General features: G+C 31.8%; 1 protein-coding gene across 3 annotated transcripts in view; it reads right to left on the reverse strand.

The window, feature by feature from the left end:
* CNTN1 (contactin 1) overlaps positions 1-22,665 on the reverse strand; it is a 272,015-nt gene that overhangs the window by 154,394 nt on the left and 94,956 nt on the right. The gene's annotated exons all lie outside the window — the stretch shown is intronic.

Here is a 22,665-nt window from a genome sequence, read left to right on the forward strand (position 1 = left end):
CTTGCCTCCATGTAACAATGTGAAAAAATCCAGAGAATCTACAAAATCATAACTTTTGTTGAGTGTTTCAGAGTGCTGAAGTTGCAAAGCTACCAAATAACCTTGATTTACAATAAAGAACAAGCACGTCAAAAAAAAGATGAAACACCTAAAATGTTTTATGTTTGTTAGAGTACAGAAGAAATCAGTAGCCACTATATAAGGGGACCGTGCTATAAAAAATGTGAAAGAAAGTTTGTTAAGTAGGAAGATTATGAAACTAAACAAAAATCTAGATTTATACAAAGAAATAAAAAGTACAAGAAAAGGTAAAAATAAAAGAAAATATAGAAGACATTTCCTCTTATTTTTAATTGCTATAAAAGAAAATTGACTAGAGCGAAAATAATAATGTATTGTAGGGTTTAAGATATAATAAAAGTAAAACATACAATTTCCTTAATGCAGTGTTGACAGGAGGAATCAGAAGTATGCTATTGTAAAAGTTCTTATATTATACATGAAGCGGCATACTATTTTTGAAGGTAGTTTGTGATTAATTAAAGATGTATGTTGCAAACTCTAGGGAAAACAATGCAAAATTAAGAGGTTGAAAATAATCGTTTAAAAGAATGTTAACTTTTAAAAAAATCGATAGACATAAATTGGCACAGAGTTATCCACAAGGATTGTTCTCAAATTGATGAATCTCCCTTCCATAATAAAATAGTGCAATGTGGAGTAATCAAACCAGCATTTCAAAGAGAAAATATATTCCTTAATAATCTCTGAATAGGAGAAAAAAAAATCAAAGAGAAAGGAAACTAATAGGAATTAGACTATTTTTTAACTTGTATCAAAGTTCTATAGAAAAACATTTAAAATGCTTCACAGAGTACTTGAAGGACATATCTGACTTTTTAAAAAAGGCAAATTGAATCATAAATATACATTTTTTTTGGTGAATAAAAATATTTTAATCACACTATCCCCCAAGCATCAGTGTTGGGAGCAGCTTTAGTTTTATTTAATGTCTTATAAATGAGCTGAGAAAAAAAAAACAGTCAAAAGTCTCAAATTTCCAGCAGAAAAAACCTTGAACATGGGACACGCTAAATTATTTGGGGCAAATTTCAAAAAAGTGCCCTGTTTGTTAAGTTGGCATATAAGCATCCATGAACTTTAAAGTACTCATTTTTTTTCAAAAGTAATTTAAATTATAATATTATACACTGATAATTTCTGAGTTGTTACTTATTACCCTGGAAGGCATCTAGGCAAAATATTAAAAAGTATCCTAATATATCATGAGAAAATTTATCAGTTACTTCAGAACAGAACATTTTTTTTTTTCAAATTTATATCCTGGCAAGGTGACTAGCTAGTATGGCATATATATGTTTATAAAGATGAATTGTCTTTGTTGAGTTCACCTAATGTATTTAGTTTCAAAGTCAAATTTCTGGGCAATATAATGTACGGAGGTAGAAAAAATAATATAGTCTTACAGGACAACAGCAGGCCCAGAACTAAAGTCTACTATGTAAGATAGTGGATGATCTATTTCAAGGAAAATGTAAGAGAATTAGAAAAGTTTCAGAAAGGAACAACTAAACCGATAATGATATTAATGGATTTTTCAGTGACATAGGCTATAAAAAGCAGTATTCAGTTTTGAACGTTGAAAGTAGAAAGTTGTGAATGGTGAATTATTTGATCGACATAAACTGAAAACACTAGCATTGGTAGAAACTTATTAAAACTTGATCAGGTAGTTTTACGATAAAGTGACAGGATAAGAATAAGTTAATTAAATAATACCATATCTCTGTATCTTTTACTCCTGTGGTAGATGGAATTTTTAAATGGCCTTAAGATTTTTGCTCCCTAATGTAAATTTTCTGTATATTATCTCTTTAAGTGTAGGTGCAAGTTGTAAAAATGATAGGATATCATTCTTGTCAATTGATGGATTACCTTATATGGTAAAAGTGAAAAGATACTGTAGATCTAATTATTAAGGTCCTGAATCAGTTAGTTTTGAGTTAATTAAAAAAGAAGTTAACATTTATGGGACTATCGTAATCAGGTGACAGTCCTTAAAAAAGGGCATAGGCCATTTCTAAAAGAAAGATTCTCAAGTTCTTTCTTTAAGAATTCTGACTAGCATTTCTGTTTGAAATGCAGATTTCTCTGATTGAGTAATATTTTATTTTATTCTTTCCAGAGAAGCTCATTGAGCTACTTTGCCATTTTGTCACCTCTAGTGTCAAAAAACAAAATCAAAACAAAATCAAGGCTTTCTTTCCTAATAGTCCTGGTTAGATGTTTAAATCAATAGGGCAGAGTTCTCCTCTACCAACAGTTCTTCTAGAAACTGCCTTCTTCAGAATCTGGTCATCATCTGCTTCCAGCTGACAGATTAAGAGGTCAGAAGAGCACATATTAATGGTATTTAATGGGACAGGCCTGGAAACTGCAAATTGCTTCTCGTTTTCTATTGGGGAGACCATACTTTAAGGAGGCTGAAAAATGTGTAGTATAGGTATATGGCCAAAACAGAGGGGTAACTTTGGTCAACAACTAAGTTGCCACCACAATATTCACTTACTTGACATATTCTTTGGTATATGTCACAAGAACCTCAAATTAACATAAATAGAAAAGAACTCTAGTTTCTTCAACCTCATACCAATCAAGTCTTTCATTCACTGAAGGCCACCATAATCTAGTTGCTTAAACCAGCCACAAGGAAGTTATCCTTGGTATGTTTCTTATCCTCACGTTCCACATCTAATCCTTGAAGAAGTCCTCTCACTTCTACCTCCAAACACATTTAAATCCATCCGCTCTCTCCATTCTTACTGCCATCTTTTTAGTTCAAGCATCATAATAGTCTCTAGTCTGGATTACCCCAATAGCCTCCTGATAGCTCTCCGTGCTTCCACTCACTCTTGCTTGCCCACATTTCATTCTCTATACAATACAGTAATCTTTTAAAACAAATTAAACATATCAGCCTTTAGTTTAAAAAATTTTGATGGCTTAGGAAAAATCAATAAAATTCAAAATCCTTATCGTGACATCTAAGGCCACATATGGTACAGCCCTTGCCTACTTCTCCAGCCTCATCCTCTGTCACCCTCCTTCCAGCCACACTGCTCCTGGTACAATGACCTTCTTGCTGCTGTTTGACCACATTTAGCTTATTTACACCTTAACACTTGCACTTTCTGCTCCTGAGAGACCTTTCACACGTCCATTTATTCTCTTACTGCAGTTTCCTGTTCATTTTCTTGTTAGCATTTATATACTCTGTATTTCTCTGTTTATTAGTGAATTCCTTTTCCTGAAAAGTCCATGACCAAGTCCCATGTCTTGTTACCACTGTTTCCCTAATGTCTAGTAGGCCTGGCACACAGTGGTGCTCAGTAAATAATTAAGTGAATGAACGGAGAATCATCAAGGGTGATTAGAGAAGAGCTCCTACAAAATCCTTTGATAAATTATCACTATAGTGTAAGGAGCACAAACCTAGCTTTCTGTATGGACTTGACCACTCCTCAGCTGTGCATAAGTGAGTTCGGCAATCTGAGCCTCAGTTACCCAGTCTGTAAGCAGATGAGAACATATCACACAGTGCCAAATGCCTGCTTTGTAAGGAAGAAAGGAGCTAATGGAGGAACAGTGCCTGGGATAAGGTTAAAAGCTCTGCTCAGTAAATAGATTTATTATTGCTATTATTATGTACACTTCTGCTCCCATGGGATAACACCCTTTGGGGCCTCAGTCTCCTCTTTTCTATCAGGGGTCAACCTCCTGTCCTCTTTTCTGTGAGGTGTTTCTGGTGGCATAAATCTCCACAGCAACCAAAGAAAAGACCTTGTCACCTCCATTTTTAATAATTCACATCCATCTCCTATCCCTTAAAAATAACTTTCTGAAATTAGCATAAAAAGTTCTCAATCTTGTGCCTTCTCTGGACTTTCATTCTCGTGGCTGATGACTGCAGAGAAAACTGCACAGCTTTGTGGGGTAGTGCCCGATAAACTTATTATCTTCAGTTATCAGGCAAATTGTTTCATGTTGCCCTAGTCAACTCTTTTTCCCTCTCTAAAGGAATACTGAAAATGTTCACCACTCTTCTTAATTCTAAAAATTTTATACACACTCCCAATCTATTACCAAAATTTGATTTTTTTTCACCTTATATCTATTTATTCCTAATATCTTTCTACTTTTTTCTATGATTGTTGTTACTGCCTTTCTCTAGTCAGTGGTCTTCAAACTGGTGTATATATACTCTTGAGAGTGCAAAAATTCTCTCCAAAGTGAACCCAGAAAGAAATTTATTTACGGAATAACTGAAGATATGACAGATTTCTACTTTCCTACCACTCCTTTCCTATTTAACTTCCCCTTATTTTATAAAACATAAACATATTTCTTACCCATCCAGAATTTTATGTGCATTGACCCAATATGTGAACTCTCTGGGGATACCAAACAAAAAACAATTTATATAAATGTTGAGAAATATTGATGCTAATGTTGAAAAACTGAATGGCAAAGAAATTATTTCATAAATCAGGTGATTTCCAATTCTTTGCTTTCTATAAAATTAATAGATTATTAAAAATAAATTTTGATAACAGAGTACCATTGTATTGTTTTACATATGAGCAGGACTTCAAATAATTGAATGATATGGTTATAACTCAACCGTTCATCTCTTAGTTCACACCTTTAAAAATAAAAAGTCAGACTAAAATTAGCACTAAACTTTTGGCAATATGTAACATTATTCCAAAGGTAGAGTGATTAATTAAAATAAAGAAGCCCATCTGTCAAATTCAGCAATGGATTTCCAATAAAGTTGTACTTTTTGCTACTAACAACTTTTGACAATTTGAAAAACAATTTCATGGTTTTGGTCAATTGTGCATAATAAAAATTACATTGTCAAGCATTCTAAAAAGGAAAATTAACCGTAAGCCTTACAGTTACAAGAATTTAAATAATTAAATTACACATAAACTTTACAACTAGAAATATGATAGGGTAATACATTAAATACTTTCAAGCTTAAAATATGTATTAATAGGATAAATTCCCATGGGAATGGAAATATGAATTCAAAAATAAAAGAGAACCACATAATTTTAAAAAAATATCTAAAAGGGTTATTACAAATATTTTTATATGGCTAATGGTAAGTATGAAATCTCAATATTATTCAGACTCTAATGGATATATTTAAGAGTGATATAACAGATTTATTTTAAAATGATGAAATTTATAATGTGCTGAAAAATTGCACCTTTTGCAACTATTTAAACTTCTGACAAATTCGTATGTCAATTCATAAGTATATGAGAGGATGTGTAAGTTTACAAGATTCTCCTAGAGGTTTTTAGGAAAAAGGTTTAAAAATCTCTTGTCTAGGCTGTTATTATCTCTCATTGAGATTACCTGCTAGTATTCTTCCAGCTTGGTAGCCATGCTCTAGTCAAAAATGTTTTCAAAACTGTAGCTGGAGTGATCTTTCTTAAATGCAAAAATCCAAACAAGTCACTTCTCCACTTAAAACAATACAATGGCTTCTCCTTGTCTTTTCTTGTGTACCTGTCCAGTGACCTGTTGCCCCTGTAGTCTTTACTCCCACTCCATGGAAACTGAACTGCAAAAGTTCCCAATCTCCTGCCTCTGGGCTCTTTCTCAAATTCTCCCTTAGTGACTCATCCTTACTCCCTCCCTCCACTGCTTCTACCATCTGCCCTTCTAATTAGCTCCTAACCATCATTCATTTCTTAATTCTGAAATAAATTCTTTTAGAAAATATAAGTTGGCTCTCCAGTTATGAGTTAGAAATCCCTTTAATGTATTGTCACAGCACACAACTTCTGATTCAGGAACATAATTTATAATGGAAGCAAAAACTTTCACTGGCTCATTGTCCTTTAGCTCCTCAAATTCTCATATTTTAATTGGTTAGAGGTTTGAATGATAGTGTTGTGTTTCATTATTTCTCCAGCTAATTTCTGATTCAGGTTCATCAACATATAATCTTATAGTAATTCACATCTTCAAAAAATAAGATCAAATTTGTAAATCTAGAAGTATGAGAAGACGGACTGAGGATAATCCCTAAATAGTCTCTCATGCTCTGGCCTAAATTGATCTTTACCCTTCACATTCAAAATAAATCACATTTCCACTATGAGTCTTTCTACTTTCATCTTAATTAGCTGTCACACTCTTACCCCATGATAAAATTCTATACTTCTGTAAATTCCTTATAAGAATGTCTAATGAGCTGACAAACTCTGTAGCAAAAAGAACTATATACTATTGTTCACCATTGTGGCTTTAATGTCTAGCACAGAATCTCGTGTAGTGTATATTCAATAAATAGATGTAGAATAAATGAATGAAGCCAGATCGAGACAATGCAAATATAAGCAACTTCTGTTTCATTATTTGTCAGAAATAGTTTTGATGCCATAGGTCTACTATAAACTGTGCCTTGTATTGAGCCCTCAGTTGAGATTTTCACTTTTACCATGACGCTAGGTCCATTCCACAAAGATCTAGCCTCATTTCTTTGTTCTACATTTTGATTTGTCACCCTAAATAGAGCCATTGAGTTTAAATAAACTTAATCATTTGGGGTGCTATTTACAATTACGCGCTGCATAATATTGTTTCAGTCATTGATGGACCACATATATCATGGTTGTCCCAAGGGCGTATAATGGAGCTGAGAATTTCCCATTGCCTAGTGAAGTTGTAGCTGTTGTAAGGTCCCATCACAACCCATTACTCATGTGTTTGTGGAAATGCTGGTGTAAACGAATCTACTGTGCTACTAGTTATATAAAAGTGTAGCATATATAATTTACAGTAGTAGGCTATACCGTCTCAGTTTTTGTATGTATACTCTATGATGTCCACACAACAACAAAATTGCTTAAAGACACATTTCTCAGAACGTATCCCCATTGTTAGGAGGTGCATAACCATACCTTTGGTTTTTCCCTAACTCTTAGGGTCAGCTGTTCAGACAGTTTAATTTTTTTCTACCCTGATTTTCAATCTGTTCATATCCTGCCATCCCTGGTAACAAAACCTGAACAAGTTAAGGTAAAGATAGGAAAGTTCAGCAAGAAATTTAAAACTCAGTTTTTAAACATATATTCTTCTTCATTAAGCTGTAAAAGTACAGGGGAGATGCCACGAATTATAGGTTAGTTTGAAGACAGTGTAATGTTTATATTAACACAATAGAGAACTGATACTGTAATATATCAAGATGTTATTAAGAAACTTCAGTAACTAGTGAGATCCTTGAAAAACTGAAGATATTAGATCAATTTCTCTCAGAAGAAGAAACTACAATGAAGATTATCTTCTCAGGAGAAAAATGAGTGACTTCAAAAAAAAATTTAGAAGGTTACAAAAATTAAAAAAAGAAGATTTGCCAGTGGTTTGAGTGAATTATAAGAACAGAAATAATGAAATAGTATTTGAATCTTTATATAAAGTTCTCATATAAAAGTAGATATGTATATTTGTAAAAAAAATAATTTTCTTAAACATAGGAATTGAATACACAAAAAAACTGCCTTCTCAGTTCATTACACCATTTGTTTTATCAATTTAATTTCAGATTTTATAAAAATGTCACCGTGACATTAATTTTTGTGACATCTTAATTTCCATAGCATTAAAATGGGGAAAATGGGTCATTTAGAAATGAAAAAAATATGTATGATGCTAAAAAAGGCACATGTGATTCATAAAATATTAACGAACATTTTTACGTAAATAAAATAAAATCCAAGAACTTGCTCAAAGGCTTGAAAACCAAGCCACAATTATACTATATACTAGAAAGAGCAGTGGTCCCACAAAGAGCTGGCTTAGATTAAAAATAAATATGTCTCCTCAGCCTGGTGACATTTATAAATCCAAATTCTCTGAATATGTTACCTCACCTATAAAATGGTAATAAAAATACCATTCATAATAATCTTAGAAATAGCTGAGGAACTATGATGGGAAGATAAGATATACATAAAATAAAGACTGATTTAACAAAAATGAGTAATTAGCTCTGTAGCAGGACTAACCCCAGAGAGCCTAAGAAGTGAATGGTTGAAAGATGCCCCAAGGGGGCTCCCAAAATGTCTATGTAACTTCTTTTTGACTATATAGTTCATATGAAGTATCTATTCCTTTGCAAAATATGATTTAAAACACATACATATGCATGCAAATGTTTGTATATATGTATAAATTATTATAAGTAATTTTATATATATACACATATATACAATACATATAGTGTTTGTTGTTAATGTGATTATGAAACTCCAACAGCACCAAGAATCTAAGGAGTGGTTTGTGCAGCCCTATGACAACAGGAAGGAATAAGTGCCAAGAGGTTGTGCTCGCCACCTCTGTCCACTGGACACGTTCTTGAACACCAAGTCAGTTTATATCTTAACTCCTCCAAAATACCACACACTCTGCTCTTAAGCATGGGTGACAGAACTTGGAAATGGAGAGTGACTGATTTATATAAGCAGGATGTGTTTATTTTTAAATAAAATGCCTTTATACAAAAAAATTATATATATATATATATAAATTTTTTGAGCTAGGGCTTTCATTTCCAATGGAATGGGAAAAGCAAGGAGAATAAGAAGAAAAAAATGAAAAGAACATGCAAACTAAAGAGAGAAAATTATCCCCACTTCTAAGCTTTGTTTTTACTAAAGTATATTTTAATACTATAGGCACATGAGAACTCTTTCAATATCTTTGTTTAAGAGCTTGAGCCAAAGAGTTCCCATTTCCATCACTATTACAAGCCTACTGAAAGGCTCCAAAAAGATGTTTTTGTAGCAAATCAAAGAATATGAATCTTAGCAGGAATATTTCCATTTTATGTCCTGGATTCTGAAAGTGATCTAGATGAATGAGGTTAGATGATCTAGAAGTCCTCGTTAAAGACAATTCGATGAACAAAACTACTAACACTGAGTTCTTTTAACAACCTTACATCAAACCAAGTGGTATTATAAACCTCCAAAAGATAAAGAATGAAATAGAGAATGAATAATTTATAATTGGTTTAGATTCAGTGAAGTAATAATGCAAAAATGAGTAAATAGCCTCATTCACATCTCCGATTAAAAATTAAAGAATACTCTCAAATAGATTGATATATATCTGTGCCAACTATAATCTCACAGACAGCTGAAGAATGCAAAAGTGATCTAAACTTATTCATCTAGACATGCAACTTACTCAAGACTAGCTGATATTTTAACATTTTTTTAAATATAAAGAATGATCGAGGAATAGATTGGAGGCTTTAATGATTCCATTTTCTTTTATGACACTATTGGGTGAAGGGACTGACAAACAAAATGGATGCAGTCAGGCTCCCTCCCAGCAAACCTTGTGGTTTCTGGGCAGCGTTAGCTACAGAGTCCTGGGCAGCCTTAGATACAGCGTCCCAGGTGACCTTAGATACAGCATCCTATGCAACTTTAGATATAGCGTCCTATACAACCTGTAGATTGTGATTGATTATAGTACCTGGCCTTAAGCCACTATTATGCACCCTGTTATAAGAACAGCCCGCTTGTGCAGGCTGTGGGGAGCTGGAGCTGTGCCTGTGCCTTGCTGTGTCCTGCTATGCCTGAATAAAGCCATGTTGCCTCCGCCTACGGCTCCTCTCATATTCTTCCAGCTGCCAGAACCGCACATCCCAAGCTTCGGTTCCTGAATCTCTAGGAGCAGAGCTTTTAGTAACTATTTACTCCTTTCACCACACTCCTTCTGATAGCCCTGAAGGACATTGTTTGGGAAGCACCTAATGCAAAAGTTGAAAACTATTCAATCAATTCAGGCTCCTGTTTGAAAAATCAACAGAAAAAAAACCAAAAAACAAATCCGGCCAAGTCTTTAGGAACTTCAAGCTAAATGACTGCAAGCTGATGGTATTTAGAAAAATATAAAATAAATAGATTTATTTGGAATTGATTTCATAGTGAACAATATAGATATGTTTGCAAGGCATATCCATAGTAATAGAGTTCAAAATGAAAAAAGTAAATTGCTGGGTACCTTTGTATAAAACACAATGTAATTTAAATAGAAATCTACAGCAGCACTTACAATACTGAAGATGTAAGCATTAGCAAATACATTACTTTAATATTATTCTCTAAAGAGTTGTTTGGTAGATTGACTTTACTGGATTCATATCTATTTCCCACTCAGATAGTATTCTGTGTCTTACAGATTAAAAATAGATAGTTTCTTCCCAGTTTGAGTTTGATTTGCTTTGGTTTATGAGACATGGCTGAGAAATTGTTTGAAAATCTTTATTTCAGCAATGCAAATCACTCTTAGATATTAGCCATTATTACAAAGGTATCTATGAAGGTATTGTTATCATTCTATATTTTGTGAAGACTCAATCTCCCTAATAGAAATTATTCAGATGATAGGAGAATAAATCAGAGACTAATATAATATAATAGCATATTATCTAACACTAATATCTAACACTAATTTTCCCCTGGTAAATCCCAACTAAATATTATTATTGGGATTTGTGGAACCAGAGGATAGATGAATAGAATGAATCAATGCATAATTGTGAGTCCGTTTTGCAGAAAATGGTTGAGATTCATTATGATTTTTGGTCTACAGTATGTTTGTTTTGGGGCCAATCATTAATGTAAGTTTTGTATTTATTTGTATTTTACTTTCCCTGAATAATTTACCTTATATACATATTAATCACATAAAATAATCCTTTTTAATCAAGAGTGTAGCTTTTATTGTTGCTATTAATGGTTAGGTTTACCTTTTTGATCTTTATACTTTTTCTTTTAGATGTGTGAAAGTTATTAACAGTTGAATGAAACTTTTATTTGTACTTCACAAGCAATTTGAGAATTGGTGAGGCCAGACATTATTAATTTTAGAGATTAGTAACCTGAACCTTAGAGGGATTAAACCATTGTCTAAGATCTCTAGAGAATAAATTCAGGTTTTCTGGTTTTTAGTGCAGTAGTTTGATGGCATATTACCACACTAATATTTACTGATCCTTCTAACAGTGCAGGATGTTTTCTTTTGATACTTTATTACTTATTGCTTTGTACTATGGATCTATCGCAAATTCTATGACAGTACAGTCCTGTTTTATATTGGATTATTTTACCTGAAAAGGCAATTCGTGGAGAAATAAATGATTTTCCTCCTTTTAACCAGTCCCTACTGCCTTTTTTTTAAATAATAATAACAAAAAAACTAATGCTTTAGATGTCCTTTGTACTACAAAGCCATGATATATAATTTAATACAGTACAATTTCAGTAAGAGTTTCATCTTTTAAAAGACCTAAGACTAAGTACCCTTTCCAGCTGCCAGATATATGACACACATCCCTGAAAGGCCTTAAAAAATAATTTAATGGGAAAATCCCCTTTGAAATATACTTTCTTCAGTTTATTACATCTGTACCTCTTTTAGAGAAAACAGGATGGGGTCAGATTAGTGTGTATCATAGATTCCAATATAACATTTGCATTTCTTGACTGCATCAAAGTAGGTGAGGGTCTAAATGCTAATTCACAAATTATTCATGTATTTATTTGTTCATTATGTATACATTAAAACTTCCAGAGGAATTTGTGCCTACTTACATAGTCAAAGTTTTTAACATAGTTATAAAAGAATGAAATCCCAGTATGAAAGGAATTAAGTAACCAGTCTAGAGTATAACCTATTACTTGAACATAAAATTCAGCTATAAGCTTTCTAGTTGTAAGTGCAAAAGGGAAAACATAAATAAATAAAAGAAAGGCAATCAATCGTATAGCTCATATCTAAGTAAGAACAATTTTTAATAAAATTAATTTTTTTCTTAATTGAAAACTAAGAAATTTTGACTTACAAAAATATCATTGGAGAAAAAATAATTTAAAATGGTAAAAGAATATCTGATGCATTTTCATTTACAAATTCTTATACTAAGTCTCATGTAGAATTGCAGCCCCGAGAATCTATTCTACCTGTATATAAAGTTTACTTTTCCTATAGCAACATACATGCAGAGTTTAGCGGCTCTAGAGAAACAACTCACTTCTTAATGCTGTAACTCTACTACTCACTATTTAGGAATCTGCCCATGCCAAAACTATTAATATAATTCTAATTGCTATCTACTTTATAAATTCACTGTTTTTAAACTTTTCCCTAAGAACCTTGGCAAATAGTAAAATTCAAATAATTTTCCGTTTACATGTCTAATTGGCATAAATGGTCCACACAGAGTTTGAAAGTGACACAAATTGAAAGGAGTATTCATTAGTAAATTCAATTTTTTTCTCTCATACAAATGGATGTTTAAAACAGCTTGTCTGCTTTAAATTACTTTGCTACAGATATTAAAAATTAAAATAATGCTTTATGGGTGGTAATGCATAGGAATAAAGGAAATGAATACTTAAGAATGCAGAAGACTTCATGGAAAAATTTGAGTTCTCAAACACCCTCACCCCTAGTCTCTGTCACCATTTTTTACTGGTATATTTGCTCTGTCCTTTTTTGTTTTAATCCATTGTCTATATGAGTTTATCTTTTTTTTTTTTTAACTTCCACTGCAGTGCTATTGCTAAAGCAATTTAGTCTATAACCAATAAATTGAATATTTTCCATAGATTGGCTTCCTGAATTTGTTTTAGATCAGGTTCAAAAGTCATCACAACATTCATTTTCCTCAATTAACTCAATCTGTGTATAATCTTTTACTGCCTATGTGAAATATTTAATTTCCATTCTATTCATGTATTTGTACTGTGTTTCTTTACAGCCCAAACTTAATTATCCCATTCTTCACAAAATAATAAATAAATAGGAGGCTATATTTCTTTGTAATTTGTCTGATATCCAATTATGTAATGCTCTATAAAGACTAAATATGAAATTATTTTAGTTGACTAATTGCATACATGACACATACATGACAAAAATTATTTCCTAAAGAAAATTCAAATATTGAGTTTTTATTACACATTTTAAAATATTTATTGCTAATTCTGAGATGGCATTTAAATAAATATACAAAACACTAATCACACTGCCTAGCGCAAAGTAAATGAATATTTTGGAGTACCCATTTCTTATTTTAAATAATGCTTTATTCTGTCGACAAAACATGTTATGAAACACATGATATCTACAAGTAATTAGATTAAATTTGTGTTCTTCATTCTATGTTCTCCAATTGCTAGGCAATAGGATCTTCACAGTTTTTCTGCGTTTAATATCTATTGCATAGCTACACGTTGCTGGGCCAGTTTAATCTTGATAAGTCTTCTATATGAGAAATGGAGAGTCATAGAATCGCCAACTTTAACACAGTTACTTTTGTTTCTTCCTAAATTATAAGCCACTAAAATTTCTGTTTTTAATCATAAAACTAACGCATTTATTTTCAGCACATTTATTGACTCATGACTAGCTATTTTAAAGAAGAATTAAGTTTATATTGATGCTGAGTATGTCTCTTCACATGCCCATTTCCTAATCGATGCTCATGAATGATTTCTTCCAACATATACTTCTGTGGTTAACATCTCAGAATTCAACGTGCTTTGAATCACAGAGAAATGATTTGCCTTCATTGATGTTTCCTTCCTTTTCTTAAGAATGTTTCTCAAAATAGATAATTTTGAGAAGCAAAAGCAATTCATTAAAAACATTTCCCCATAAACTAATAAGTTATTTACATGAGGAACATTCAATTTTAATCAAGAATTCTACAGTGAGGAAAAAATTACTTGCAATTTTTATATTATTATTGAATTTTTAACCACTTATGCTTTGTAACTTATTTTTCTATATGAAGGTAGGTATTTAAGTAAGTCCTTAGATAATCAATCACAATTATCAGAAACTCAGTTTTCACATTGATGAGGGACTTGAAAAACAAATTCTAAATAATCTCCCTCTGGATTACCAAAAACATTTTCTTCATTATTGCATGAAGCATTTATTTAAGCTTAGTGTAAATGAAAGAAAGGTCTTCACCAAAAGGCATTAATATTTCCATAGGAAAGGGAGGGTACATCTTACTGGAGTAAAGAACATAGAAATAAAATAACCACCTTTGAGATTTTTCTTGCATTTAATAACCTCAAAACAATTACCGTGCCAAAGATTTTTTTCCTATAAAAATGGTTTAAATATGTAATTTATTAAAAAACCAACAACATTTGGCATTCATTCTCTCTTGCAAAGGTCTCATCCAAATATAACTATACAAATAAATATTTGGCCATGCACCCTTCTTCTACATAGTATTCTGGCACAAATAACCACCTCTCTCAATATCTTTATTATTTCTACTTAATTTTACTCCTCTTCCTAATTTCTCATGTATTTGACATCTTCAGTAACTTCCAAAGAAACAATGTACTGTTTTCAAGCCATCTTTAACAATATGACACAAACTCCAAAAACAAAACTCATTCTTTTTGGCCTAGATATATGCTCATTTATTTCTAGCACTTTGTTTTATACAATTTGTCCTTTAGGGATGAGTAAGTCACAATATGAAATATATTCACTGGATTTTAAAAATACTTTCTTAACATTCCTATTGATCTATTGTAGTCATTTCACTATAACTATAATGAATTAATTATGAGTAAGGAAGACCTTATTATCAATAGATTGATGACAAATATTTATCAGCTGTTTACAACATATTGGGCAACATGCCTGATTTGAACATAAGTAGAACAATAATTGCTCTGATGAAGTCTAAAAATATGTTGAATGTTATTTAAAATACTTTAAAATATTTTAATTTTTTATTCTTTCTATGCACATAACTAAAATTCTATATGATATATATAATTATTATTATTATTATTATTATTATTATTATTATTAAAATACCCACAGTACTTTTGCTGGGTAGAATATCTGTTCAATTTTTAAATCACTAAATGTTTTTACATTTAGCGATTTTTTAATTAATATGTCAACAAAAACTGTATGCTCTTCCAACCACCAACCACTTGAACTTGCCATTTTCAACATAATACTTGTAAAAACTATCACGAAATGTACACACTGTTTAGGTAGTGGGAGAAAGGTTGTTTTGAGGTAAAAGATATGTAAGTCTTGGTGGCCAGGCACATTCCCAAGGCATAGTTGGTCTTCATTGAGATTGAAACCCACACTCAAAAAGCTGGCTGTGTTGACATGACATTCAAATCTCGAGTTATAGGTGTACTTTAGATTCAGATACAACTCATCCACGATCTTCCCAACATTTGCTTGTACAGCTTTCAGTCACTTGATATTATGTCTTTATAATAAAGCCTCTCTCTTGCTTATGGTAGTTTGAGATAGATTTTTGCCATTGAAAAAGAAATTCTACTAGTACAGAATTCATGTTACATTTGATATATAGATTTAACATGATGAATGTTCTCCTCGAAGTCTATTTATTTGATGGTAACAAACCATAATGTCTTAGAAGTAATAAAATTTGATAACTTTAATTTATGTGGTCATTCATTCAACCCATATTTATTGAACATCTACTATATTCATGGTACTGAATCAGATACTGGGAATTAAATGAGGAACAAAGCAAATGTGATGTCCTTTCTATTCTTCAGTCATATACAGGAGACTTTCCTGGTTAGTATCACTTTCTCTCCTGAAGGAGTTAAGAAGAAAAAAAGGGGGAGGGGAATCTTAAAACATCTCACTAGGGGAAAGAATTTAAAAACATATTCTTATCACTAATTCATATTTCAAAGAAACCAATAATAACTAATTAATATTAATTTATTGAAAACCTATTATTCGTCTATCTACTCAGTAGTATTTAAGATGGGTAAATGTATTGGCTATCTTGTAAAGTTTATGTATTTTCCTTATCTATCAGTCAAATTATCCATACTTGAGCAAAGTGACCTTTTTTTTAACTTATGTTTATAGATGTTTTTTCCAAAAATTGTATTTGACTTGACTTTCTTCTAATTAAAAATATCTCATCAAAACTTATCTGCAACTATGTCTTGGCTTCATTATGTCCATTTTCGTTAAAATAAAGATGAAAAAACCTATAAATATAAAAGTCGAAAATGTTACTGAAAATATACATGCATCAACATTTGAAGTTTCCTGCAAAGTGTCAAGAAAATTTAGCAAAATTGTGATGATATAGAAATAATCTCCTAATTCTGACCCTAGAATTTTAATAATAGTGTAACCTCCTGATAAGTGTTCCCATCTTTAAAGTGTGGATCTCATAGTCTTCAAACGAGGATTAAATAAGACAATGTATTTAAGCAGTATATAAATATTTTAAAACTGTCCTATGTATCCTTTGACTCATCTTGAAAACTATCCTTGATGCCCTCCCCTAAATTTGGCTAGAGCCTAATTTATGTGCACTTATTGTACCTGGTTAACACCTTTACGAACGATATCTTTATCCAGTGAACTTTATTTTTGCTCTTCTTCTTCAATTAACTGTTCTGTCACTAGCAGCACAGAGTATACTTCCCTTTGCATAGCCATTGCACATAGAAAGGGTTTCATAAACATTTGCTGAATAATAAATTAGTATGTTCCCAGTCACAGAGGGTGATGCACATATATATTACAAATGGACATAACATCATATCATGTATTAAACAGCACCACAGTGTCTGGTATATACAAATCTGCTCGTTCCACTAGAATACAAACTCTGATGGAAAGGTTTATGTTGCATTCATCCTCATATCCCCAAAGTCTGGTGTAGTAGCTGGCACACATGTAGGATTTTCCAAATATGGTTCCTCAGCTCAAGAGAATTTTTCCAGCAAATGTATATGTAAAATAGACATTTAGAATTTGGGAAGAAACTGCTACTAGCCTTGTGCTCGAAAGTTTAATTTGATGGATTATAGTGGCAACAAAAAGCATCACTTGAAAAGAATAGTCATATAGCCCAGACAACCTTTGATAAATGGTCCTTGTCTGTGTGGGGAATTAATTGGAAGGGAGATGTTTTAGAAATGATCATATTAGCTAAAAACATGAAGGTTTCAGATGTGATAGCATAAGGGCATTGTTGTAAAATAGATAGCAATAGATTGGGCTGAGAAATACAGTTGAGAGTATCAGAAAAAGAAACTTATAGATTACACGGGAAAACAAGAGGAAAGTGATGTTAATTGTAAATTTATATATGTGGCAAATAGAAGTGTCTCTTCCACTTAGAACCCATATATCTATCTAAAGTCAATCAGGTTAGCATATTAAGCTGATCCCCTCCTGTAATATTGTGCATGGCACTTTTACATCAGTTTATAATGATAACTATCATTTAAAATGTGCCTAACACATTACGTAACACTACTACTATGTGTTTGTAAGCTTGAATAATTTTTGATGACTATAGTGGTTTAAAGGTAAATAAGTCTATAGACAGAAGAGAAACCAGATGACTTATAATCATCTTCTTAATGTTTATTGAGACATTGTTACTACACTTTTAATAGACAAAGACAACATAAAAAATTTTTTCTAAAGATAAGATTATGCTTAGATTTTCTATTGTCTGACAAGTTCTCTGTTAGAAGGGGTTAAAGTTCTTATTCTATACTTTTATTACTTCTTACTATTATTTTCCAGTCAAATACTCATAAAATAACCAAACCAGGATCAGAACTCAAATTATAAAAAACATACAACCAGGAAATAAAAATAAATTTTATACTTAAAGTCATTTTACAGAGTAAATTTCCTTAATATAAGTATATCTGAATTTTCTACTAAAATTTTCCCTCTTTAGGAAAACTGTTCATCCTAGTTTCAAAGTACTTTTAAAAATTTTAATAAAAGTCATTTTCCCAGGTTAAAGTAGAGGAAAATATTATAGTTGTTTTCTATTATTCCGACCTAATTGTTCATAAACTTGGATACCCTCATACTGACCTATTTGGTTTATTACTGGTTCATCTAATTCATTTCTTGGCTGTCTACTTACTCAGTTCCTCAATAGATTCTCCTGTTTGTCACCCTGCTTCTCTTCTTGCCAACTAATATATCATCTTCCATCTGTTTAAATTCCTACGTTCTTTCTGGCACAGCTCCGCCTCCAAATTCCCTCCCAGCCACCTACCTTGCTGCCCTTCCATCTGCTAGCATGATTAGTATTTTTTCTAACTTGTACCCAATCTAAATCATCTCCAATTTTCCATTTGAATTTCTTTATAAACGTTTATCTTTTAAAAGGTTGTCATGATTATAATAACTTAAATATCATATAACCTTGGAGTTAGAAGGGGAAGTTAAAAGCCATATAGTTTAAACATGCGTTTAATGTTTTAAAGTCATTTATGCTTGTCAACTTCTTCCAGTGATGGTGTTTTGAAGTACTAGAGGGTACCACTTATGGATATTGCTAACGTCTTTTGGTGTATAGTCTTTAGAGCACTACTTTTCTGTGGCCCAATTCTTGTTAGTCTTCTAGTCAACTGTGTTTGGTTCATTGTTCTAAAGTTTTGCATTCACTGATTAGCAGCAACCTTTTCTTGGACACCGCATTCTCAAGACAGTTCAATTCATTTTTTTTTTTTTTTAGGCTTAAAATGCATGTTCTAGTTGCCTACTGGATATCAAGGATATTATGTAAACAACAGTAGCAATTGGTAATTACAGTTTTGGAATTGATATTTAAGTACTATAAGGAAGCATTTTTCCTTGACATTGATTTAGTTGCTTGACAAGGTAGATGATTGTTTTCATGTAGCAGATATGACATACTATATAAATTAGTCTCAGGAAAACATTTAAAACTTTAGACCTATGTAGCTTGTCATAAGACTAAAAACTTCTAATTGTTCATTCTTATTTCTAGAGAATATACCCTCCTCTATCAACCACAATTGAGAAAAAAAGTAGTGCTTATGTTTATAGGAAATATACTTAGAATTACCCTTAAAATCAAAATAATATAAAATTTAAAGGGTAATAATTTAAGAAAAAAAGAGTTGACTTATTTTAAATGCTGAAATATGTCTATTGATGTTAATTGGTGTTAGAGAAGATAATGAGATTCTTTTTTTTATCTTAACATAGGTTTTATTATTATTTAGTAATGGTAAAACCAGTAGATCTGGAGATGGTCATCATTGAAAAGCTTGGTAGTACTTGTAGCCTTTAAGAGAAGGGAACAGGTCATCCCATGAGGGTTGGGGGCAGGGGTGAGGTTACACAGAAAATGTGGGGGCTTGGTCAAGAGGCCAGGAAAGAGGGGAACTGTGGGCAAGAGCTTTTATTGTGCTTTTTGCAGCAAAGAGGCAAAGTGGATTTAGGATTGACTAGTTTGAGTAATTTCAGAGAGTTCTGGGGCATAGGGACTGTCTCCAGTTCTCTGGCACTTGTCTCTGGGGTCCCTAGGGGAGGAAGAGAGTGGCCCAGAGCATAAGAACCCAGATAAAGAAAATGGTAGAAGGTGTGGGCTCTGATTGGTAGGTTTGCATTTGAAAAGTGCACTCAAGGGAGAGTTGTTTATTAAATCTGGTAATTAGTTAATCCTCGTAGGGGCTCTCCCTCTCTACATTGGAGTACAAAATATAAAAGACATAGTTAATACAATATTTAATTTAGGAATAACAACAATTAAAAAGAAATGTTGAGAATTCATGATTCAGGGGTCAGAAAATTCTTATAGAATTAAATGCCTCCAGGGAGATTAAATAATGTTTGTGAGTGACCAATAACTGTAAAACCAAGTATAAACATGTTATTCTGATACTTAAAGTCTTAATAATATGTTCCAACCTTGTTTATTCTTAATATCTATCCAATCCCTCTATTTCAGTCCTGACATAAAAATATATGTTACTAATTTTTGCTCCCATACCCTTATGCATATTCTTCTCCTGGGTTTCATTTAAAACTTTGAGTATAACTCCTCACTTTTCCTATGACACTAAAACTTTTTACCAAATGTTTTGGCTAACACTACACTATAATATTTTTTCCTGTATTTGAATTATCTGTTCTATTGAAAGCACAGCCATTCCTCTTTTTTGACTCTATAGAGACAGAGTAACTAGCAAAAGTATACAAGAAGATTCTTAATAAATAAATACTTCTTCATTACACTGAGTTGTCTTGTGAGAGAAAACTGATTAAAAAAACAATGAAAAATGGGGTGAAATGTATATTTATAATCAGAGGAAATACATTGGTGAAATATGCGTTAAGCTATAGTAAAGTGACACATCCCTTAGAGTCAACTCCTAAGAACATATATGAAAAGAAAATTGTTCATAAACTAATTTCTTAGGGGAAAAATTTGAGGAACTAATTTTATCATTTTCTCCAAGGGGAGAGAAAAGAAGATGAAATCTCTTGGTATCACTCTTTGTTATAAACTCATACTTGAAGTTTTCTGTAAATATTACAAAACTTATAACTCATCAAGGCTCTTTACTAAAGAATTCTACGAGAGATTTCCTTGTCATATAAGTATAAGCTCAGATTTAATCAATTTGTATATGTGTTTTAAGTTTGGAAATGGGTATATTACTTCTCTTCAAATATTTTCGCTCTCCTAATCTTCTACAAATGATTCATAATTTTCCCACAATCCTAGTTTATTATTCACATTGAATATAGAACATATAAAAATATAGTTTTCTATGTAGGTTTATTGTAACATCTCTTATTAGTATGTGCTTATTCTCTATAAGAAAATTGACTGCTTACAATTTTAAAATATTCTTCTCAACTTATTTCCCACTTTGTCACCTTTAAGATTTATTTTTAAAGTAAATTACAAAACCATATTACTGAATCATAACATTTCAAAATTCTTATAAACTGATTTTAAGAGGCATTAATAACATTTGTCAACTATGAATTTAAGTACATTTTTCTTTCAAATGTCATATTTAATGCTTTACTACAATAGTTCTCATTCCATATCCCTTCTTTCTGTTTTTATATCTTTTTTTTTATACCTTTAATCTCCTTTCTAACTGCATCTAAAATGATTACACTTTGCCATAATAACCACTATCTAAACTCATTGTGGTTGATATTCAAATATTCTCATCAATTTCTTATCAGTTTCTCCCAAGTGGTAACCTATAAAAATTAATTATAACTACTTTGGGAACTGGGAACAGAGCACATCTCATTTCAGATTTTCCTCACACATTCCAAGAAATAGTCTTTATCTGACCATCAAGCATTTTCAATGAGATTAATGGCTTCAGTTTAGACAAAAACAATGACAGAGAGATTTAGATAAGTACAAGTGCAGTGCTACATGGACCCCTTTGTTTATACAATCTGCCCATGTTAGTTCATCAATTTTGCTGCTATGATCTTGTCACCCAGCATGGGGACTTTTCTCCTCCTACTGTCACCTCAGCTAGATCCAACAAGTAGCACTGCCATTACACTCATTACTCAGAATTTAGTATGTGTCATTAGGTGATAAATATCTTCAAGTTTCTGCCCCCTCTATTCTTTTTCATTTTCCTTTAGATTTGATTTTACTAGCTCTTAATGAGCCACCTCAGCCAGGAGGCCTTTGAGCAGAAATGAATATGACTCAGCATCAGGAGACCTCTAAGATGTGTAGGCACTTACTCCTCCTTCCTTTCATCCCCTCCCTAAGGAAACACTCCACGTGTGTGAGTTTCCGCCTGCACTTAACTAAATCAGCTTGGAAGATTTAAACACCTTGTAGGAAGCTCAGAGTTCTGCACCACTACATCACCAGGCAGTTGACAAGAAACCCAAGTAATAGAGTAACACCAAAGCAGAATTGAAATGCACTGTGAAATACTTGAAATGCTTGAAAAGTAGTTTTCCTGTCCTCTTATTATCATTCCTCTATATATTTTCCTCTCTCTCTCTCTTTTTTTTTTTTTTAAATAAATGATACCTGTTTTACAAAGCATACTTGGTCTTATCTACTACTGGGTCTTGATAGACTATTTAGTAAACATGTTTTTAAAACAGCATAATTAATATACTTGAGGAAGTAGATATACATACATGTGATATTTTGTATTTTTTATAAATTATATATTATATATTATAATGTGTGTATATATATGTGTACATATATTCCCTATGTGCATGTATATATACACATATACTAATAATGTGAATACACTGTTGAAAAATATCCTGAAAGAATTTTACTATATCTATAGTTTCTTATTGACTGTTTCTTCATACTATTTACCACCCAAAGAGATGTTTAGAAATTTATATTATACTCCACATTTGCATATTTATTAATTATTTGCCATGATGTTTAAGTAGCTCTAATTAACAAAAATTGGCAAATATAATAGTGTAAAGCAATATATTTCAGTTTTGCTGTTTTTATAAATTTTATTTGGCTTTTATATAATGGGCTCTATAATTGTATAAGCCCAATTTTTAAAACATTAATAAAGAAATAAAACTTACTTTTTGGTAAATTTCAAAATATGCCATCTATCCATTCTTTTAGAAGTAAAGAATCTAGACCAGGGAAAATACAAAACACTACAGGTAGATGTCAAACTGTTTTGTTTCTGCCAACAAGGTCTTCCTTCAAGGACATGC

This window comes from Rousettus aegyptiacus, unplaced genomic scaffold, assembly GCF_014176215.1.
Source record: "Rousettus aegyptiacus isolate mRouAeg1 unplaced genomic scaffold, mRouAeg1.p scaffold_m13_p_2, whole genome shotgun sequence".
Classification (NCBI taxonomy): domain Eukaryota; kingdom Metazoa; phylum Chordata; class Mammalia; order Chiroptera; family Pteropodidae; genus Rousettus; species Rousettus aegyptiacus.